This window comes from Stenella coeruleoalba (genome assembly GCF_951394435.1).
Source record: "Stenella coeruleoalba genome assembly, chromosome: 3".
NCBI lineage: Eukaryota > Metazoa > Chordata > Mammalia > Artiodactyla > Delphinidae > Stenella > Stenella coeruleoalba.
Window position 1 is genome coordinate 98,808,341 of NC_137148.1, and position 13,917 is coordinate 98,822,257.

The window sequence follows — 13,917 nt, forward strand, 5'->3', positions numbered from 1 at the left end:
ATTCCTGCAAACCAAAAATAAAACACATTAGACTATATTTGGATTAGCTATTTCTAAAAATAAGTTTAAAAATTTCATTAAGAGATATGGCCTAATGTTCAATGAATATAGGGTATGAGGGTAAATCCAGTGCTTTCATAATCTTTATTTCAGATTGGTGAGGTGAGGATAGGAGAAGGGAAAGGCACATTAGTTAACTATTAGTGTATCAAAGTCATTCTGAAGTGTTAAATATGGCAGTTTGAGCTTGGACATCTTTGGAGCAGCAATCACTGCCTGATAAAGGAATCAGTATAAACTGATTCTCTTTTTCTGAGACTTTCAGAACTATGTCCTACTGGGTTTGTACACAGAAATACCTGGACAACAAAGCAGTGCATTCATAACAGGGGCAGCTACTGCTTGTTGCCTACCCACTGCATGTGCCTCTTTCACCCTACATGTCAGAACCCCACTTTGGATTGAGGCACTAACATGCCCACTAAATAACTACACTCTTCCACTTCTCTTACTAAAAAGTGACACACTCAGGTCAGTCATTTCAAAATATAAGTCATTGGTAACACTTACAGGAAAGCTTTTAAAAGAGGGCAGACACAGCTGTACGTACCTTTTCTCCTTTTCCTTCCTTTCCTCCCCTTCCTGCTGCCTGGAATAGAGATGTAATGCCCAGAGACACAAGTTGCCCTTTTGAGACCATGAGGTTGAAAGCCACGCACTGAGATGGGTGATGTCTGGAGTATTCATTCCAGACTTCTTGTAGTTGTTGCCTAATCCTAGACTACTTAAATTTGGACTTTCTGTTATGTAAACCCCTATGTACTGAAAGCAGTGTTTTTTTTTGTTTGTTTTGTTTTCTTTTTAATGTGCAATTGAACACAATTTTCAATTGTTATAGTAACATAAAGGAGCATATGTGGAGACTAATGACACTTTGCCCTCGTCAGTAGCGGTCTGCTGCAATATGATAAAACCAGCTTCCTGTAGATAGATGATAATCCTGGACGCTTCAGCTGCTTTAGAAATTACAGTAAAAAGGAAAGGCTTTAGAACGATGGTATTATCCCTCTCTATATCATGAAATTCCTATATTTAGAGGCTTAGGCTTTTCCAATATATGAAGAATATGCTTATAAAATCTGTCTTTACTTAACAGTGCCTTACGTGGGTAATCTGCACACACTTTACTTTTGCATTTTGAATGTTTTTCCCATATACAGGGATCATCATGGGTTTTAAGTAAGACATTAGTTTGGGGAGAAAGCTATTTCATGACTATGGTTTGCTTTATCAAACAGTGAATATGTTAAATGTATAAAGGCTGCCCCTGGATAAGTTAAACCATGATGTCATGAGCCTTACTAGGGTTATCATCGTCTGAATTTAAATATTCATTACTATGTGCTTTTTTTCTGTATCACCTGTAACTTCATTGGGGTGGGCTTGGATGGTGATAATTTGTTTTGATTAGTCAAATAAAATTTGTAAAGTTGAAAGTATATACTGATGTAACTGGCTTTCTCAAAAATAGGTTGTCGTTGATTTAGATTACATAGCCCTATCTTATGTTCTAGACCCATGAATCTAGGTAACAAATTTCCAATTAGCTGGCAAAATGCAGCAGCGCAGTAAATCCTCGTCTTTTACGTTCACGTGTGCTCTGTGTTTCTTATATTCATCTTGTAAATACTTTAACTCACATGGTTTATGACCAGCACAGGCCCACTGGTGTAATCATACATCTGTAGGCCAGATTATCCCCTGGGCTTCTGTTGAGTTCTCTGTATCCATCTGCAGGACTGTTTACGACCATATGCTTTAGTATGATGTGAGAGCGGAAGGCCCGGCTGAGACCACCAGAAGAGAGATGGCAAGTCAGTCATCTTGGGCAACTGAAATCTTTCAGTTAGATGCAGTCACATGCTGGAGAGTATGCTAGGTTGATGAGGCTCTGTTTTCTTCTCAGGGTGGAGTATAGGAAATAATAGCTTGGAAGGGCTTCCCCACTGAGGATTTCTCTATGGTTTCTTTTGTCATTCTTCGTAGTTAAATGTACTAGCATCTAGATGTTCCTGGGAGTAGGGAATTTAAATTTGAGGAGAGGAGGTTATCAGTTTTATGCTACTGAAGGCTGTTGAGTTTGTTTTCTTTCAATGTTAAAGGCACCGGAGTTTTGCCTTATGGTATTTGAGCTAGAGCAGGAGGAAATTAACCTGTCAGGTGAATATCAAGACAGTGCAGTTTTAATTTTATCTGTATAATGAGAAACATTCACTAACAATGAGTGAATAACCTCCTAAGTTGGAATTTTGTGTCATCACTGAGTAATATGTAATCCTTAATGGCCTATCAGGGCTTCAAGTCCTTTTATCGGGGTTTTTTTTTCCAGCTTGACATGCTGGGCTTCTGGCATGACAGAGCTACTGATTCTCTATTCATTATACTGCCTTCCATGTACATATTTGGACTAGTGCATCAGTAAGGTTTCTACTAGCCCAAAAGAAAATTTCAAAAAGAGCTAGTCCATGAAGGGTTAAAAGATTCTCATGAGAGAATGGCCCAAACTGGGTAAATACATGTTTTATTCTAGCTGGGCTTATTATTTAAACTATTTTGTCATTAACTTGATCCAACTTAGTGTTAGTTTTTCAGCTGTTACAGAGAATAATTTATGCCTGCCTCCAAAGAGATGGTATTAGAAGCAAGGTATGCATGACTGGCAGAACACTTTAATTGACCTATAGCTGGTTTACAATGTTGTGTCAACTGCTGCTGTACAGAAAAATGATTCAGATATATATATATATATATATACATTTTTAATATTCTTTTCCATTATGGTTTATCATAGGATATTTTTTTAATAACTTTATTGGAGTATAATTGCTTTACAATAGTGTTTTAGTTTCTGCTTTATAACAAAGTGAATCAACTATACATATACATATATCCCCATATCTCCTCCCTCTTGCGTCTCCCTCCCACCCTCCCTATCCCACCCCTCTAGGTGGTCACAAAGCACCGACCTGATCTCCCTGTGCTATGCGGCTGCTTCTCACTAGCTATCTATTTTACATTTGGTAGTGTATATACGTCCATGCCACTCTCTCACTTTGTCACAGCTTACCCTTCCTCCTCCCCGTATCCTCAAGTCCATTCTCTAGTACATCTGTGTCTTTATTCCCATCTTACCCCTAGGTTCTTCATGACATTTTATTTTTTCTTAGATTCCATATATATGTGTTAGCATACGGTATTTGTCTTTCTCTTTCTGACTTACTTCACTCTGTATGACAGACTCTAGGTCCATCCACCTCACTACAAATAACTCAATTTTATTTCTTTTTATGGCTGAGTAATATTCCATTGTATATCTGTGCCACATCTTCTTTATCCATTCTTCTGTCGATGGACACTTAGGTTGCTTCCACGTCCTGGCTATTGTAAGTAGAGCTGCAATGAACATTGTGGTACATGACTCATTTTGAATTATGGTTTTCTCAGGGTATATGCCCAGTAGTAGTGGGATTGCTGGGTAGTTCTATTTTTAGTTTTTTAAGGAACCTCCATACTGTTTTCCATAGTGGCTGTATCAATTTACATTCCCACCAACAGTGCAGGAGGGTTCTCTTTTCTCCACACCCTCTTCAGCATTTATTGTTTATAGATTTTTTTATGATAGCCATTCAGAAATCTTCTTAAATACTAAACAGTAACATTCAGTGTTAGGAGCTTGTTAATGTATGTTAGAATATAGTTCATAATGGAAACATGAGAAGTAGATAGGTCTTGACAGTTGAAAGGGCTCCTCAGTTGAAATTGCTAAAATGAAAAATTACTCTCTGGCATGTTACCATTGTGCAACAGAGCCTGCCATCTTTGAGGGATTATTTTGCACTTCCTATCATTTGTAGAAAAGGATCATGCCACACGAAATGCCATCTGTACCCACATATTGGGTGTTAGACGTGGTATGATGCTACTATTTTTTTAAACTTTCAGAAGCAGCTTTATACATGGCAGATGAAGAAGGAGGTAGGATGCATTGGGTGATGGTGAGGGGGAGTTTGAAAATCACTTAATTAGATGAGTGAATTCAACTTAGCAGTGTCCCCAAATTGGAATGCCTAGAGGATTCTTGTTTATCCCACACTCTGGAATTTAGATAGAGAGTCAGTAGATAATTCCTGTGTCACATACATCCCTGATCCAAGATGGACAAGGAATCAGGAGAGCCAGCTTCCAGTCCTGGTTCTGCCGCATAGGAGCCATGTGCCTTTGGTTATCTCATCTGTGGAGTGTATGGGTTGTCTTTCTCTACTTGTTTGGAAACACTAATATCCTGTGGATCAGAGTGCAGGATGATGTTACTTGATATGATTTTCAGCTTTACAGTCTCAGAAACCTGACTTATTGGCATTCTGAATGTGAGTCTGTCTTTTAGCATCCCACATGCAAGCTTCCAGAAATTAATGAAAACAAGCAGAATGCTGGCATGTTAATGTATAATGAGAAAAAGCACTACCAAAGGGACCATCATCTTTTGGCTAGCTGATTTCTCCCTTAAGTCAAACTACTTGGGAGACCAGAATATAATTAAAAGCCTGTATAGGTAGCACAAAATCAGTTTAGGTTGAATAGCATCAATGTAAGGTAACTTAATTCATGCAAATGCGATTTTATTTGTCCCTGGGACCAGAGGGAACTCATCCTTGGGCAAAAACATTCCTTCCCTTGCACCAGGACTCTGAGAATGTTCGTCTTCTACATTTTTCTCAAATTCCACTGCTGACTCTCCTTTGACTGATATGTTATTATTGACTTTAGTTGCATTATAACCAGGTTTCCAAGTCAGGGAGCCACTTCTGACTCTTCAAAATGACTTCCCTTGTTTCTCTCTGACTTATTATGTGGTGTGAACCTTAAATTTTAATTTAATGTTCAGACGGAAACCTTCTCTCTCTTATTTCTAAGTTCTTGGTGGGATTTCTCACTGTAGCCCCTCCCCTACCATCTCTGCCTATGTTAGGTTAATTCAGTATTTAGAGAACTCAGACCTAGTGCAGCTTTCCACTCAATGTATTTATTTGGGTAGTTCTTGGCAATTTGACTTTTTCAGATTTTCCTCTCATCCTATAGAAAATAATTAAATTCCTTTGAAACACTAACTAGGCAACAGTGGAGAAATAGCATTACCTTTTTGACATAGTTTAGTGTCAGCAAGGCACAGACACACACACAGAAACCAAGGAAACTGCTCTAGGTTGTGTCATTCCCATCAATTTGGATTATCTTAGAAAAGTAAGGAAACTTGCCCCTTCTGGAGGTCTTCCAAGAAAATAAACAACTGATGTTTTTAAAAGCTTTGGTGAAAGAGACCTCTGTTTGAAGCCCTGCACCCCACAATTAAATTATTTAGTTTTAGTCATCACAGTTATTTGGTGATGCTCTATTATTGTGGTTAAGGAACTCTGAGAAGAAAGATTAACACTTTTGGAGTTTCAAAAACTTTCCCCACTACAGTTATGCTGAGTTTCAGCACTGCCCTAGATCCAGTTTTTTTTGATTTGACAAAACTTTCCATTTCTCTGCAGCTTTGTGAGCATCAGGGGTGTGAAAGTTCTAAGGGGTCAAATCCATAGAAGATCACAATTGTCTGGCTGGGGTTCTGCAATTAGCTAAAAAAGTTAGCAACCATGAGAATGAGGTGGAAAACTTCCCATCAGGCTGGGGTACCTCTGGTAGAACTTGGTATATGGAAATCCTTTCCTCTAGGACGCCTGCTTTTTGGCCATTCTTCCCAGGCATTTGGAAGGGATGGATGAATTTCAACTTGCAGGAGGTTGGTTTCTGGCAGCAGAGAAACATCTTAGGAAGATGCTGAGGTCATATTTCCTACAAGCATTCTCTAAACAGTCAGATCAAGTCATTCTGCTTGTATCCTTTCAGTGACTTCATGATGAACATAAAATACCTCTCATGATGATGATCTCTTGTTGCCTGCCTTTCAGCCTTTTCTCAGATCTTACTCTCCTTTGCTTCTTATGCTCTAGCCACACCGATCCATTCTAGTTCTCACATGCTTCAAACTCTTGAGGCTCAAGCCCTTCACGCACGTTTCCTTTGCCTGGAGTTCTGTCCGTCCTCCTCTTTACCTGATTCCTTCTCATCCTCAGACACTGATTGCTGCCCCTGCCCTCCTCATCCCAGTATTCTCTAAAATATCACTGTGTTCTCCTTTTTCATAGAACTTATCTCAGTTTGGACTTAACATATTTGTGTTTTTACCTAATTCACAGTGAGTCTTAAAAGGTTAGAGATAACATGTGTTTCATTCATCATTATGTGTCCAGCATTTAGCACCATGTCTGGCATATACTAGGTATTCAATAAGTATTTTATAAATGAATGATGAATGGATGAACCTAAGATTCCATTTTCAGCCTAATGATTTATTGATTCTCTGTGCCACTATGTCAAGTGGCATTTAGAATGCTTGGACAGTCAGTAAATTCAAGAGTTTAATTCAGTTTTGTATGAGATTGAAGACGTTTTTCAAATTTGTGATAAAAGAATATTAATGCATTTTCTTTAACTGTCAGAGGTGTATATATAGAGTGTATCTACTGTTCTAAAATATCCTCTAAGGACTCCTTGATATTCATATGTTAACCTTCTCCTTGTTTTAAGTAGAGAACATGCTAAATTGAGTGCATTTCTAAAATAAAGACACTCAATTGTCTTGTGTAAATCAATGAAAAAGTAATATGTGATTGTTAATGCTCATTATATAATACAGATGATGACATGGATGGCAAGAACTTTGTATAACATAGCTGAACATGGCACCTTTCTATGGAAATTTCTTGGGATAAACAGCATCAGGAATACCCTTCCCTACAGTTTTCTTTTTTTTTTTTTTAAATCTTTATCCACCTACTCCAAAAAACTAGGTTAATAGTATATTGTACCAGTCTTTGACACAACGTACACACATGTACATATTAATTTATACAATAAATACCATGTATTCTCACGATCAGTTTTAAACGATGTGTTATAGAAAGTTCACCCATGGAATGAGAAACTGTGCGATGTGTGGACTGTGTTTATGTAAAGATCCCACATCCGTTGCCTTTATCGCATTTATGTGTTCTGAGATTACTTCAGTTTTATTCAGTTGGAAGGTATTTCTATACAAATTATGTTGATATAATTTCTTTCTTCAAGGATCTCTTGTTCAAGAGAGCCTGACCTAAGACATTTTTTAAACTTCAATTGTTGTTTTTCTCCTTACTGTGGATTTTTCTGGTGGGTGATTTTCACTCTTCTGTTAAGTCCCTCTTATTAGTGTAGTTGCTTCCCTGTATTGACCCGCTACAGTTCAAGTCTGAGAAGTTTTATGTTAGAGAGAAGAGAAGATCCCTTGACATTATCTCTCAGGGGGGAAGTACATACACACATTGGCAGTTAAAGGGAATTTACATTGCACTTTAAAACCATCCTATCACAATATTAGTGTCTAAAGAATATTAATTCTGCTGAGCAAAGTATGGCCTGCATGGATGTTTTACCTTGTACATTTTCTTATTTCAAAATGTAGTTATTTCAGCACCAATCAAAGAGGTGAAAAGGTAATCAGCAGAATATATTGAAATACTATTTGGTATATCACCATGGATTGGTGATATTCCGTGCATATTGGACATTTCAAAGGCAGGAATGCTTTGCATCATAGACTGATGCTAATTCTGCCATGTCAAGGGAAGCTGGTGGCTTCAGAACCTGCTGCTTTATTTCCTATTTTAAAAATGTCCATATGGCTCATATGGTACCTACCAGCAGGCTTTGCCAGGCAGGACCACTGACTGGCCGGTGACATTTTGAACATCCTGGTGGGACTGGGCACTATCATAACCAAGAACGATTTCTATTGTTAGCAAATTCTGTGAGAAATCCTCCTGAGGTGAATACAACCCAAAGAGAAAACTTCCTTGGGATTTCCCTGAGTCAGAGTAAAATACTGGTAGAAAGTTATCTTTGGCAATGGTTACTTTTACACTACTGTGCTCGAAAAGTCTGGAGGAAAACCGTTACGGCAGAGAACATACCGAGGCTGGTTTTCTTGACTTGAATCCTTTTGGGTAGCCTACTTTTTCTCATTTTAAAACATTAATTTTGATGTTTATTTTATTAGAGTTACACAAGCAATAACATGAATTCATTTCATTGCCCTTTAAGAGAAATTAGGACATTACAATTGAAGCAGAAACCTGCTCTGACAGCTACCGGTGTGGTTCTCCCCCTTCCTGCTCTCTCTCTGCCCACTCCCCACTCCCGCAAACCCTCAAAAACTCAAGACTTAAGACTCTTAAGGGTTTCGGGTATATTCTTTCAGACACTTAAAAACACTTTTCACATGCATAAGTGGGTTCCCATGAAAATATATGATTTTCTTTTTTTATATTTAAAATATAAATGGAGAGAAAAAATCTTTTCTATGAAAAAAAGCATATCCTGGGAAATGTCCAGAATTTTAAAACAAGTAGCAACTTCGTATTTTGGCTTTCATTTCAAAAGTGGCTAAATTTTTGAGAGATTGTTCTCATTTTAGAGAAGTACTCCAGAATACTCATGGCTAATACTTTGTAGGTAATAGAAGAGTGTTCCTAGGTGGACTTGGCTTTGTATCTTTCTCAGTCATTCTTTACTCCATTTCCAAAGAGAAGGGGCAGCTTGAGGTCGTGGCTGAGCTCTCTTCTGAGAACCAGAAGACTGGATTCCAGTGTCTTATCTGCCACTGCTCTCTGTGTGACCTTCTAGGTATTACCTCTATGAGATCTACAAAGACTTACTTAACTCTAAAATTTTGAGATTCTCTGTGATACATCAGTTTACTTGCAAGTGGACTAGAGTAACCTAGCTGGAGAAAAAGTTGTGTGTCCATACAGTGAAGGATGGGTAGCCCTATTGAGCTACAGAATCTGGAGTCAAATTGCCTGAGTTTGAATCTTTCTTGTTTATTCTTGGGTGTGTATGACCCAGTATTATTAAAAAGCTTTGTTGTCTTTTCTGATATTAACTACAGTAAAAGTTAATTATGATTGTTTTATTTATGAACTTAAATCTCTTAGGAAACTATTTGTATCTCTCACCTAAACCATCTCTTGTACCAACAGTGAAATAACAGCTGTTTTTTTTTTGTTGTTGTTGTCTCATTATTTTAAAAACTGTGCCAGCTATTTCCTTTAAGGTAGGAAAAAAGCTGGATACAGTGAAATAAGAGGATATGCTGATTGAGAGAGGAATACCAGGGCAAATTTCTCAGAGGAACTGACATGGGAGCTGTTTTAGGGATGGGCTGGCTGAGGCAAGACTTTCTAAGAAGAGGACAGGATGCATGTAAAAACTTTGAGATAGGAAGAGCTCTACATAGTTGAAGACCTAGAAAAAAAGGCACCTGCAACAACATGGTGGTATTGGGAAAGAATTGTACACAGTGAAGCTGGAAAGGGTGTACAGGACCCTATGAGAGCAGGAGCTGCATCTGGTATTGCTCACTATTGTGTCTCCAGACTCCATTTTGCCAAATGAATGAATGAGTGAACAAACACATGTATGAGTGAGGTGACCAAAAACAAAAGGAGCTGCCAGCAGGTAAAAAAAAAAAAAACCAAAAAACTCACGAGAGCTTAATGTCACAGAAGACAAAAGCAGAACACTTTTAAAGAAGGAAGGGATGTTTGGTTGCTGGTGAGAAGCGAAGTAAGGCGAGAATGAAAGTACCCAGTGGTTTTAGTAGCATTGTGGTCCCTAATACCCATAGCAGGAACAATTCCATTGGGCAGTGGAGTTGGCAGTCAGATTGGAGTAGGTTGTTAGGAATAGTAGTGGAGAACATAGATACAGGATGTAATTACAACTCTTTTTTAGAGGTCGAAGGGAGTCTTTTAAGATTGAAGATATGGGATACACGAGGCTTTGAATATTATAGGGTATAATCCAATGAAAAAAGAGCACAGATGTAAGAGGGAGGTGACATGTTAGGGGATTTGGTATGCCGAGGAATTGCTGAAAATTAATAAATTTTACATTTTTATTCTTTTTTTTAACACTTTATTATCTCATTTTCAGCTTTCCTTGTCTATGCTGAAGGTACCTAATCTTTTTAGTTTGCTTTTCTATAGATAACTCCCTAAACTAATCCTTCCTGTTGTTCTTCTCTGAATCTTTTCTAGATACTGTCAATCCTGAACATTATTATTAAAAAGCATTACAGGTATGGAAACCCCATAAACTTATGAAAGAATGGAATCAAAATTTTGTACTTTCATATGATGATAGTTGAACTGTGCTGAATGGGCTCAGCCAATTCCAGCAGAAGCTCTGCAGTTAATATGGCCCTCCAGAGATGTCTGATTGGAGGCAAGAGTCTTTGTACCTCCATACCAACCAGACTTTGGGTAGGTGATACCCATGAGGGAGGTTAGCTTTGGGTGAGACAACTCCCTTGGGCTCAAGATGCCTCCTAGATAGGACTCAGCTGTAATCTGTCAGCAGGCAACACTCCTGGCATCTGAGGATATGAGGCCTCTGTTCTGAAGGGAGCATGCAGGCAGCATCCAAAAATAAATTTATAACATTTTTAATGAGGCAAAGGAGAAAAAAATGCAGTAAATAAAAAATGAGTTTAAGGACAGAGGAAACAGAAAAAATAGGTTCTCAAAATAAGTCTTCATTTTCTGTCTTCAAAGTATGTTAAGGCCTTATCTAAAATGTATCTTAACTGAGATTATTCACTGTTATTAGAATAATCATAAAGAACATACCTTTAGTACTATAGGTATCCTATAGATTTCTGGAATTATTATTGCTATTGTTATTGCCATCTACTGAAATATATGCACTTTGTTTCTAATATATATACACCAGCCCAGAATCACAGGCTGTCTGCCTATCTTTACGGGACTCATTTTTTGTGGTAAAACTTTGAACCTGTTATCTACCTTTGGACTTAATTCAGAGTCATAGAGTTTAAATCCCAGGCTATCTTATTCTAAATTACCTTCAAAAGGGTGACTAAAATGATTTTAAGTTTTTCATTGATTTGTTTCTATCTTATAAAGGTAGAATTCATAGTTTGAGCATTTCAAGAAAATAATACTTCATTACATTTATATATGGTTTCAATCTAATTATTAGTTCTAGGTCAGTGTCATAAAATTATATGAAATGTTTTTTAGGTTTAATTGCCTCTAGAAGTGGTAATTTCAATGGCATCAGTTACAGCATATAGTATTAAGTGTGTTATTTAATAGTCAATATTATTATTAATGTGCTTTTACTAATGGGGCAAATGCTATTTTGAATTGTATTTATGAACTTGACCATAGCACAAACAAGTACAATAAATCCATTTGTATTCGCAAATATTGTAGTTAAACACCATTTAGTATTGATGTCAGTGAACACAGATTTTTCCCTTTATACTGTTTAATTTCTTTTTAACTTTAACTTGTAGCAACATTTATTGAACACAAAACTCAATAATTAATGTTTTATGATTTAATATTTATTTTCAGTTGAAATCTGTTTTTTTTCTGAGGGCTTTATAATTTACTGCATTTATTACTCCCTACAGTCAGTGCTTTATCACTCTTCAATTTATAGGCATTCTTAATTTAACATGACATATATTTTCTAGCAGAAACCACCCTTAGTCAACATTTCAGAGTAAGTGTGCATTATTTATGTATTCAGTTATTGATTTTTTTAAACCCAACTTCTACCATAAAAGATTTGAGTTAATATCAAAAATACTTTATCTCATAAAAGTGAAATAAAGAAGAAATAGATAATTATAAGCAAAGGAAAATTTAAAGAAGTGATCACTGAAAACTAGGGGAAAGAATATTAATATGTAGACCATAAGGGTGAAAGTGATTCCTTGAAGCTAAGTTTCCAACTTGGCTCCAACTTGGCGAAGTTTTCCAGACACAGTAGAAAGAGATAACGGCTCAGTTATGTAGCATTCGTTGTTAGGGAAAGTGATAGCTTCATTTTCAACTTACAGATGATGAAACTGAGACACATATTAATGTAACCTGCCCAGGGTCACCGAACCAGTTTGAATGGGGATTTCAGCACAGTTAAGCTGACTTGTGTTCTGAACTCTCTCCTCTATGAAATAGTTTTCAATATACACACCATAAAAATCCTTACAGAAAGCACAGTACCAGAATCCATAGATTGTTGTTACTGAGTTACTGTTCTGAAAAAGGATCTTAGTGTATTTAAGGATAATTGTGTGTCTTTGTTTATACTTTTTGCTTAATAAAGATATAACATGTCTAACGTACAAGCTAGAAAATGAACAAATGTTGATGCTTCAGAAGATCCAGATCACATTTTGTTTTCTATATCTAAACCATCTCTATCTAAACATGATATCTAAACCATGAGGGTGAACATTTGAAATGGCTGATATTTAACCATTTTTGACCTGCAAGATGGCAATTCTGTATGGTTCAGCCTAGTATTTAAAGTGATATCTTAAAACTATAATAATACAGAAATGCCCCATTTGTTAGTAGGGTCATATGGAGATTTCCTATAACAGGTCCTCTAATTCTGCTTCTCAAGTCTATAAGTCTTCTTAAAAATATTTGGTGTTATAGTCTATAGAAAGCAACTTTTCATGATAAGTCACTCTTTCTGATGAGACTTAGTTTCCTTATCTCTAATGCAGAATTACTGAAATAAGGAAATACATATATTTGGCATTTTTATGTATACTGCAAAGTGATATGTAAATGTGAGCCCTCTTATTATATGTTTAAATATACTAAATCAGGTTGACTTCGAATTTACCAAGCTGTCCTCTCTTTGCAAGCTTAATCATTCAAGCTACCCTGCATGGCCCTATTATAGCTCCTTATTTCTGCCAGTTCTTCCATACCCAGACTTAGATGCAATAAATTAATGCAAATTGTACTTTTACCATTGTTTTCTTTTTTCTTCTCCCCTCCTTTAAATTTATGTTCTCTTGTTACATTTTAAGAATCTTTATTAGCCATCTTAAATTTTTTCTGAAACACGGTTCATTATAGATAAATACATTTACTAAGCGGATGTTCCACTTCAAACTGTTCAGTTCCATGGGCCACTGTGAATATGCAACCATGACCTAATTTAAGAACATATGATTTTCCTTTAGCACTGACATCAATATAGCATTTTTTTAGTAACCACTGGGTAAAAAATTCTGCTGTGTATCATGAGGGACTTGTCTTGCCAAATCTGTACCCATAAGCAACTATTGTAGACAAAATGGATGCAAACGAAGCAGTTACAAAACATGTCAGCATTTATGTCATTAGTGCCCTTTGAAAAATAAGCCTTGACAGGGACTCACTGTGCAGTTCAAATGGTCAAGTTGGTGCAATAGATGTTGAGCATAACATTTATTTTTTTAATGAGGCAATGGACGAAGTATTATGTAATGATAAGCTTTGCTCCCTGTTTGAAGAATTTCAAGTGTTTAAAAAGAAGCAATAGCATTTTTGGACAAGCGTTTCGCCATGCAATAGCAACAGATTAAGCTAGATCTGAAGAGCAATCTGATGTAATTCATTCTTGTCAGGAAAAGGGGCTGGGGGACAGTCAGGTCCACAATTCCAGATCTAGTCTTTCTTTCTGAGGGAGAAGGTCATTCATGGCATGAGCTGCGAAGAAAGTATAGTATAGCTCCCAGAGACTTTCTGTGCCTGGATAATAAAGGTCTCATCCTGTGATCACCTTCTTGTCATTAATGTGAGCCTGGCAAACTGTTCCCCTTTCATGCACCAGGTCCCACCCAGACCCACCCTTCCCAATGGGAACACAGATCAGGCCACCTCAATCCCTTGTTATTTCTAA

At 36.9% G+C, this 13,917-nt stretch overlaps 1 protein-coding gene across 1 annotated transcript in view; it reads left to right on the forward strand.

Annotated features, from left to right (window-relative positions):
• The window catches only part of PRR16 (proline rich 16), a 170,007-nt gene that overhangs the window by 40,375 nt on the left and 115,715 nt on the right, over positions 1–13,917 (forward strand).